Here is a 10,695-nt window from a genome sequence, read left to right as displayed (position 1 = left end):
TTCTTTAAACCCAGATGCTCCTGGGTTCATTAATCGTTCAGTGAATTCATGACAATTGTTTTTATATTGTTATCTTGACTGGATAAGATTGAGCTTTCCACCCAGAGATGCTGAAACTACAACTCCCAGAATTCCGTGTCAGCGGAGTAATCGAGTTGAGAACGGCAAAATTAGAATACCCGGGAGATGTATATTCAAATTTACATTCGATAGTGAACAAATAAATCTTCGTTTATTTTTTTTCACTGTTCCCTTTTGTAGTTAATAAATTTGAAATGGATTGTCTCATAAAACGTTTCAACAACTTGTTGGTTTAGATCGCAATTCATTTCGCAATATTCCAACATATCACATTTGGAATGATAAATAATATGATTATGGATAGAGGTGGGATTAAATATTGCTCATAAATTATTTTTAAATATTTTTAAATATTTATGAAAAGCTATTTCGAAAGGCAATTTTGAAAACATTTCTATATTAATTCATGGTTTGAAAAATCGCATGAAAGCCCAAATTGTCCCAGTTTTATTTAACATAGTTCATTATGCATAACTGATAACTCTTGAATAGGATTTATTTTCCTGCATAATGAGTTCTATTGATGATATAATTTGATCTTGTAGTATTTGGATTACTGTATCATTTGGCCTTTTTAATGTCCCCACATAATAGCAATATGTAACAAATAGCAATAGCTCTAACAATAACAATAATAGAGTTGGAAGGGACCTTTGAGGTCTTCTAGTCCAACCCCCTGCTCAGACAGGAAACCTTATACTATTTCAGACAAATGGTTGTCCAGTCTCTTCTTAAAAACTTCCAGGGTTGGAGCATTCACAACTCTGGAGGCAGGTTATTCTAACTGTCAAGAAATTTCTCCTTAGTTCTACTGTAGGTTGCTTCTCTCTTTGGTTTAGTTTCTATCCATTGCTTCTTGTCCTGCCTTCAGGTGCTTTGGGCTGGAGAATAGTTTGACTCCCTCTTCCTTGTGGCAACCGCTGAGATATTGGAACACTGCTATCATGTCACCTCTCGTCCTTCTCTTCATTAAACTAGACATACCAAATCCAGCAACTGTTCTTTATGTTTTAGCCTCCAGTCCCCTAATCAACAAAGAGCATCTTTGTTGCTCTTCTCTGTACTCTTTCTAGAGTCTCAACATCTTTTTTACATTGTGGTGACCCAAACTGGATGCAGTATTCCAAATGTGGCCTTGCCAAGGCATTATAAAGTGGTATTGTAAATATTAAATATTATTAAGTATTAAGTGAATATCTAGTAAAATATTTGTAGTACAATCCTTTTTATATTGACCCAGAGCTAGAAGTGCAAATTGTAATTTTAATAAAGATTTGGAAATTCTTGAACTATAGATATACAAGCTACTATATGGGCACTAATCTATTTACCTGCACTGTATTGGGCAATATATGGTGTAAAATATAAAATCTCCTTGGAGTGGAGTTTTACTCTATGAAACTCCCATGTGTCAATATGAAAATGATTTGCTGTTGATTTCTGGGATATTTTTCAACTTCCCAGTCTATCCCATAGCCCTGGTATTTTCTGGTGATCTTCCATCTAAGCACTAACCATGTTCAACCCTGTTTTACTTTAAAATAGGAGGGAGAACATAGCACAGCTGTTAAAATGTCATTAAACACTATGTTTACAAAGTTATGAAATTTCTGTATTTTGGTTGAAACCAGAACTGCTTTTTTAAATTTTCCAGGAACTTGAGATTCAGTAAGATTTGAATAGTGGGCCTCCACATTATATAAGAAACTTTGATTCAAACACTAAAGACTATAAAAATAGTTCTCTTTTGAAAAGGCATTGGAGACATTACTTAGGGGATATCTGATTTTAGAACAGAACAGAATAGAGCTGGAAGGGACCTTGGAGGGCTTTAGTCCAACCCCTTGCTCAAACAGGAGAACCTATATCATTTCAGACAAGCGACTATCTAGTTTCTTCTTAAAAACCTCCAGGGATGGAGTGCCCACGATTTCTGAAGGCAAGCTGTTCCATTGGTTAATTGTCCTCATTGTTAGGAAGTTTCTCTTTAATTCCAGGTTGCTTCTCTCTTTGATCAGTTTCCAATCATTGTTTCTTGTTCTGCCCTCTGATGCTTTGGAGAATAATTTGACCCCCTCTTCTTTGTGGCAGCCCCTCAAATACTGGAATACTGCTATCACGTCACCGTTTCTTCTTTTCTTTAGAGTAGTCCTGCAGCTGTTCTTCATATATTTTAGCCTCCAGGCCTTTGATAATTTTAGTTTCATAGCCATCAATAAACTTCAACATAATGGATAATCTTTAAATTTACAAGAGTTTCATATTAACAATCAAGCCATATTTGTCTAGAAACAGCCAGAGCCTATCTGTTTGTGAGTAAAATATAAATGTAACATGTAAACAGAAATATTTATATTTGTCGCCTCTGCTTTATTACTGATTGTTTGATTTTTCACTAATAATTCTTCAGATGACTTTGAAGTTTGAACTGAATCAGCAATCTAGTTTGGAAAAGAGAATCTAAAGTTAGTGTATGTCTCTATAATAGAAGAGATTAAGCTACTGCAAAATAATTAATATAGGCAAATTCTATGTGATGTTAGAACTACATATTTTCACAGCATTGAATGAAAAACTATTAGCCCACCTTCTTTAATCTATGAAAGATTGCTGAGGTATTCAGTGAGGTATTACATGTCTATTTTAGGTATTTCTGGTAAACTGGGGCCAAAAATGATTTCTTCAGTGTTAGACTCTCTTCCCGAAAGGGCAAATTGATTATCTTCTTCTCTTCTCTTCTTTTGTTCCTGAAGTTGAGTAGTATGGGGCATGAATCTTTCAAGACCTTCATCACATGGAACCTTTCTTTTTAGATTCCAGGAAGACAATATGTTATGTACTCTTTGCTATGGCTTCTTATCTCTTGTTATCTTTTGGCTAAAGCATGCTGATTTTGTAGCACACTGATGAGAATAATGAGGTGCTACTAAGGGATTTTGGAAATGCATTCTGAAGGAGATGTAATATGTTTCAGTAATAAAGTGCAACAGAAAGATAGACGGGTCCTGTGTATATGTTGCTGGAGACCATTTGCTAATGGCTGTCTTAGATGTCCATGATCCACGATCCAACTGCATGATCTCTGAAAAACGTATACGACAATCCTGTTTTGTCTCCAGTGATTGCTCTTAAAACACACACACACACAAACAATGTGTTATGTTAGTGCATAGTAAACAAAGGCATTTTTGAAGTGAACTTTAATTTTGTTCACAATTTATCATGGTAAAAACAGAGAGCAGGATTTATTTGATGAGCAGTAAGAAATATTGTTTTATTGTCTTAACTGACAGTTACAGAAAAAATCCCTCCAAACCATCTTTGTTCTGTTATGCTTTGGGTGTGATGACTCTATATACATTTTCAAAGAACTGGATTATTCTAATAAATTACATAAATGTCCACCATTCTGGGTTTTTTGGAGGAGAATTGTGCAAAAAAGGTACAATGGAATAATAAACAAAAGAAATTAAATACATGAAGTAATTATAAACTAATTAATCTAATTCAAAGTAAATCCTGTAAACACTGTTTTTGGTTTGCTCCCATCCTTTTTTTTTTTTTTATGCCAAGCTATTTAGAGTGGAAATAATGCAAGAGGGATTCTTAATGACTATAAAAGCAAAGAATATAAATTTTCAAACAGTAAATGTAAAATTCTCATTGAGCTGAGTTTAGCTTCTGATAAGACTTTTGGCAAATTAATATTGGATTTTTGGGGAAATTACAAAAATTGTTTGCTTTTGCCATTTACTGATTTAAAATAATAAAAGCCATAAGCCCTTGCAATTGGTTGCTTTTGCTATATATTTTCATTTGTATCTTAGTCTGTCTCTGGTCTCTTGTACACTCTCAAATTCTGGAGCATAGCATATATGTAGCAAACTGGCAAAGAAATTCCGCTCATCCAGTTTTCTTTTGACTGCCCTAAAAGAGAGAAGGAGTGATACTCAATGTTAAAGACAACTCAATCTTGTTGAAGTTAAGTTCTCTTTAAATCTAGTAAGTTCAGTTTTGACATTATAAACATAATTGTTGTGGTCTACATAAAATTGATATATGAAAGAAATTTCAATATTAAACAAGTAGGGATTCTAGGGACAACAAAAGCAATATTTACTACCTTGCATTCTTAATTTTTTAAAAACTTGATCAGGTACACTTCAGTAAATTCTTCTGATGGATAGCCATCTAGTGGATTATATTCCTCAATGGTACATACCATTTAATGCAAAAAGTTCAATTAGTTCCTTCATAACTCCCAATGCAGGAAAATCTTGGATTAACAAATATTGAGTCTCTAAATTGACAGTATAAATCTGAAAAACAAAATCACATTAACATCACTTTAATATATGTAGGTGAGCCATTCTATTTTGAAATTAATTGTTTACAATACACTATAACAACTTTAGAGGAATGTGTCAGAAGTCTGGTATTTTAACATTAATAATCAAGTTCATCCATGGTAGTCCTCTACCTATGAACACAATTGGGATCAGAATTTCCACTGCTAAGTAAGGCAGTTTCTAAGTAAATTGCACCTGATTTTATTACCTTTTTTGCTACAGTTGTTAACACTGAAGTTGTTAAATGAATCATGTGATCATTAATGCAAATTTCGCCTCCCCCCTTCTTGACAGTAGCTGGTTGTGCTCGCAAATGGCAATTACATGACTCTGGAATGCTGCAACCATCATAAATACATGCCAATTATCAAACATCATGTGTCTGTGGGGGTGCTGTGATGTCATAATTGTGAGGACCAGTCATAAGTAACGTTTTTCAGAACGTTATAACTTTGAAGGATTGCTAAACAAATGGTTGTTAGTTGAAGACTAAATGTATGGCTTGTTTGGTTTTGACTGAGTTTGGTGAATGAACCTAAACTATCATATTTTTGATTCACTAGACTTTATTAATACTCTGAGGCCAAAAAAAGTAACAATGCAAGTTACAGAGTTAAAAACAAACCAAATAAGTAAAGGGAAAAAGAAAACTAGTATCAGGTAAAATGAAATTTTAAGTTAGTGGAAAAAACACCATAGATAGTAGATAAAAGAATATAGCTAAGTTCAGAAATTAAAGATTGCTGAGCCTTATATACAGTATAGGAAGAAGAAAGATATCAGTATTAACTATATTATAACAAGGATTCTACATTGTTTCTCATAGCATTAGGGCAAAATACAATTAACTACTGTTCTAGATACTTCAAAAAGTATATTATTCAAGAGAAATGAATGTTCACATCAGATGAGCAACAATCACTGCCTAAAGCTTGGTTATGACATTGGAAATTATTGTTGAAATCTTCTCTTGAAAATTAACATAAAATAGCTTCACAAGTTATGAAACATTGTGGAGATTAAAATGTAAAATCAGAGACACCTCTGACCATTCAGAAGACTATTTTGCACGCAGTATTCAGCAATTCAGGAAGGATCTAAAACCTGTAGAGATTCCAATAATTATGCCTGATTTAAAAAGGAACAAATTGATAAATGTCTTATCAAAGAAAAGTCATAACAGTTGAACACAATTTCGTTTTTCAGAGAATACTTATTCAGTAAGACATTTGACAAAATGGACCACAACTACTATTTGGTAAAACACAAAAATGTGAAATAGAAAGCATCCCCACCAGATGGATTCATAACTGGCTGACCAATTGCATTTAACAGTTGATGAAACTACATCTATATGGAGAGAAATATGTAGTGAAGTACCTCAAGGTTCTGCCTTAGGCTCAGTACTCTTCAATATCTTTATAAATGAGCTGAAGGGAATAGAAGGGGAACCCATCAAATTTGAAGATGACAACAAGCTGGTGGGAATAGCCAACACTTTAGAACAGGGGTTCCCAACCCCCGGGCTGCAGACCAGTACCAGGTCGTGGCCTTTTAGGAACTGGGCCGTATAGCTGAAGGAGAGTGGTGGGAAAGTAAAATTGCATATTGTGAGGGATTTAGGTTGCATACTCCTCGTTCCCCCATTCCAGTGTATGGTCCTCAATGGAACTGCATCTACATGGAGGGAAGTGTGCCCCAGGGCTCTGTTCTAGGCCCAGTGCTCTTCAACATCTTCATCAACGATTTGAATGAGGGGATAGATGGGGAACTCATCACATTTGCAGATGACACCAAGCTGGCAGGAATAGCCAACACTCCAGAAGATAGGCTTAAGATACAGAAGGCTCTTGACAGACTTGAACACTGGGCGCTATCTAACAAAATAAAATTCAATGGTGAAAAAAGTAAGGTTCTACATTTAGGTAAGACAAACCAAATGTACAGGTATAGTATGGTTGGTACCTTGCTCAATAGTAATAACTGTGAGAGGGATCTCGGAGTCCTAGTGGACAATCATTTAAATATGAGCCAGCAGTGTGCTGCAGCTGCCAAAAAAGCCAACAGAGGGCTAGGCTGCATTAACAGAGGGATAGACTCAAGATCACGTGAAGTATTAATACCACTTTACAATGCCTTGGTAAGGCCACACTTGGAATACTGCATCCAGTTTTGGTCACTACGATGTAAAAAAGATGTTGAGACTCTAGAAAGAGTACAGAGAAGAGCAACTAAGATGATTAGGGGACTAGAGGCTAAAACATATAAGGAACAGTTGCTGGAATTGGGTATGTCTAGTTTAATGACGAGAAGGACGAGGAGTGACATGATAGCAGTGTTCCAATATCTCACGGGCTGCCACAAAGAAGAGGGAGTCAAGTTATTTTCCAAAGCGCCTGAAGGCAGGACAAGAAGCAATGGATGGAAACTAATCAAGGAGAGAAGCAACCTAGAACTAAGGAGAATCTTCCTGACAGCTAGAACAATTAACCAGTGGAACAACCTGCCTCCAGAAGCGGTGAATGCTCCAACACTGGAGGTTTTTAAGAAGAGACTGGATAGCCATTTGTCTGAAATGGTATAGGGTTTCCTGCCTGAGCAGGGGGTTGGACTAGATGACCTCAAAGTTCCCTTCCAACTTTATATTATTATTATCATCATCATCATCATCATCATCAATCATCATCATCATTTCTCGTCCATGAAACCGGTCCCAGGTGCCAAAAAGGTTGGAGACCGCTGCTTTAGAAGTCAGGTTCAATCTTGACAGACTTGAATACTGAGTCTTACCCAACAAAATGCAATTCAGTGGCAAGAAAAGTAAGGTTTTATATTTGGACAAGAAAAACCAAATGCATGGATAAAGAATAGGTGATACCTGGCCAATAGTAGTAACTGTGAGAGGGATCTCGGAGTCCTAGTGGATAACCAGTTAAATATGAGCCAGCAGTGTGCTGAAGCTGCCAAAAAACCCAATACAGTCCAGGGCTGCAAGTGTTACTACAGTGATAATGCCTTGATAGGACTACACTTGGAATACTGTATCCAGTTGTGATTGCCACAATACAAAAAAGACACTGAGATACTAGAAGCAGTGCAGAGAAGAGCAACAAAAATGATTAAGGGATTTGAGGCTAAACATAAAAAGAAATGTTACAGGAACTGGATATGTCTAGTCTAATGAAGAGAACTTGAGGTGACATTAGAATAGTCTTCCAATATCACAAAGAAATGAACAATCTGTTCTCCAAAGCACCTGAGGGCAGGACAAGAAGTAACCCATGGAAACCTACCAAGCGAGATCCAACCTAGAAATAAGGAAAAATTTTCTGACAGAGAGAACATTAATCAGTGGATCAGCATGCCTTCAGAAGTTGTGAGTGCTTCATCACTGGAGATCTTTAGGAAGAGATTAGGCATTTCAGATTGTCTGAAATGGTATGTCTTGCTTAAGCAGAGGGTTGGGCTAGCAGTCCTCCAAGGTCCCTTCCAACTCTACTATTCTTTTCTACTCGATTCGATTTCCCGTATAAGTGCTGCGAGTGTATATGTAAACAAAAAGGGGAAGGAGGGAAGCACAGATTTGCTTTTAGTTTGTAGGCTTCCTATGGAGATTCCAACAAAGTTCTTGTATCAGAAAACGGATCTGAGATCGGATTTGAAAAGGCGAGGGAGTATTTAAAGCACGGATGTTAAACTCGATCGCGTCCCGTGACGTACCGTGACCTATCGCGACGTTTTTTGCCTTTGCGGAGCCGGGGTGGCGTGGCCTGCGCGTGGCCTGCGCGTGGCACATCCGGCCCGCGGACCGCCAGCTTGACACCCCTGGTATTCTAAAGCGATACCTCTTTCTCCTTCACCTTCACTGCTCGTGGCCTGCGCCCTTCACGGTGCTTAGCGCGCGATGTACATATCGTCTGCTATGCGCGATGCTGACAGACGTCGCCAACCTCGTCCCCGCGATCGCCCTCACCAGTATCAACAACTGCCATCTTCACTTCCGTACTCTCTGTCGCCTCTTCAAACCGTCATCCAAGTCCCTTCTTCCATTTCCCCCCCCCCCTCCCAAGCACCGATGGCCACTCAAAGGAAAGGCGGGGGCAAATCGATGAAGAACCCGGCGAGGGAATGAAGCGGAGGCGTGGCACTTTATCCAATCACAGCAGGGAAAAACGGCTAGGCCTCCAATGATATTAGGCTACCCCAAAAAGGGCACGGTACGGAGCCGGGAGCTAGTTCTGCCAGTCTGATGACAGTCTAGAGGCGCGACTTTTTGTTTCTTAAGGTGGCTGATTCTGGTAGATGACCGTGGAAGGCCGGAGGTTCGGCGGCTATGTTGTGGGCAGGAGGATTTGGAATATCCGTGGCGAGCATCCCCTTCAGAGACATCAAGAACTGCTTTTGCCAACTGGGCTGATTTCCTATTTCCGACTGCAGTAGATGCAAAAATTTACGGAGGTGGCTACCGATCTCCATTCCGGGATCGCGCTCTTTTTCACGGCGCACCGTACTCGATCTATGTTCCATGTTCTATGTTCATTCACAGTTACAGCATACTTTTCTTGGTAACATCTCTATATTCAAGCATGGGGCTGTTAGCACCTCAGAGCCATGGGAGGGGATTCTTTCTTGGCTCCAGGTAGTATTAAAAGGCTAACTTATCAGGATAACAGAGTTGGAAGAGACCTTGGAAATTTTCTCATCCTACCCCCTTCTCAAGCAGGAGACCCCTATCCTCTTCATTAGCTATGCTAGGTAAAAACAGTTATTCACTGGAGCCAAAAAAGAGATTTGTAGCTGTGCCTATTGAGGTTTCTTAACAACACAACAGAAATGATATGTTACTGCCTTTTCATGAGGATGTTCAGTATCATGTGGCATAGGATGTCTTGGTGCTCTCCCATCTAAGCACTCACCTGAACTTGCTGAGCATTTTGTTTTCAAAATCTTCCAATCATAGGTGCTGCCACCCACTGGGGATTATTTGCATATGACACCAAATATCATGAAAGGGAAGGTGGTGTTTCATTGCTATAGTTTTCAAGCATTGCAGTACTGAGAATAATGTGAAATTTCAACTTTCTACAGCTATTAAAGGAACATGAGTTTTAAATTTGATATAGCATATTTTATCCCCCTTCCCCAATAAGGCCTGCTGATTTTTTTTTCTCACTGTGGCAAACATAGTTAAAACTAGTTTTTTTATCATTTGGAAAAATACCTTGTTATATCCATGAGATGATATCTTAATGCAGCGTAATAATTATGGGTGGGCTGTGTTCTGTATTACTTTTATAAATTTTCTTAAAACAAGAACTAAAGCTGAAATTAACAAACTCGAGACTATCAAACTATTGACCCTCTGACCCACTGCATTAGTTAAAAGTTTGTCGGAAGAGCCAGGTCTTTGGACCTTCCAAAAGGCTGCTCCTTTCCAGATCACTGACAAAGGCTGAAGTTGGCAAAGTCAAAATTAAGAAATCTGAAACTAGACAGAACACTGACACTGACATTCCCTAAACTCCACTTAAGATGTTACCTAGCCTGGTAACGAAACGTTCAGAAACCAACCCCCAAGCTCAGAGAACGAACCTTCACCCTCATCTTAAACCCAAGCTACAGATATTTGCCACTATTGCAAACAGACAGAACTGTTAATAAAATATGTAGCTATTTCCAGGGCTTTTTTTCTCATAGAACACCCAGAATGGAGTTCCGGCACCTTTTTTGGATGGAACCTTGTAGGGTAGGCAAGGTGGGTTGTATGACGTGTGTGAGTTCCGGCACCTTTTTTTTTTTTTTTTTTTTTTACAAAAAAAGCACTGGCAATTTCCACTTCCAAGATTGAAAAATGTGCACATGTCCGCTATATCCAAGGTTGAAAAATGAGCAGCATGAATTCTATTAGCCCATAAAAGCAGGAAAAATATAAAATTCAAACCCTGGGTATTTTATAAATAGAAGGCTCGATTGATTGATTACTCCGGGCCAGTCACTCTTAGCCCAACCCACTGCCATGGTATTCTATTGCAAAGAAAACAATAGGAGGAAGGAGTGTTAGATATGTTTTTATTATTATTATTATTATTATTTTAATTTCTATACCGCCCTTCTCCCGCAGGACTCAGGGCGGTGCACAGCATATTAAAACAGATATACATATCAATAAAAATAAAAACCCCTCTAAAACCAAATTAAAACCAAATATTCGAAGCTGTGTTCCAATTAAAATTATACTTAAAATCGTCCCTAAATAAAATCCTCC

The 10,695-nt window shown here is 37.9% G+C and overlaps 1 pseudogene; it reads right to left on the bottom strand.

Moving 5' to 3' along the window:
- Positions 1–2,431: 2,431 nt before the first annotated feature.
- Positions 2,432–8,957, bottom strand: LOC107283639 (annotated as a pseudogene).
- Positions 8,958–10,695: the final 1,738 nt, after the last annotated feature.

Source organism: Protobothrops mucrosquamatus, unplaced genomic scaffold (assembly GCF_001527695.2).
Source record: "Protobothrops mucrosquamatus isolate PMUCROS unplaced genomic scaffold, P.Mucros_1.0 scaffold45, whole genome shotgun sequence".
Classification (NCBI taxonomy): Eukaryota; Metazoa; Chordata; class Lepidosauria; order Squamata; family Viperidae; genus Protobothrops; species Protobothrops mucrosquamatus.
Note: the sequence above shows the minus strand (reverse complement) of the source record. Positions and strands in the feature narration are given on the sequence as shown.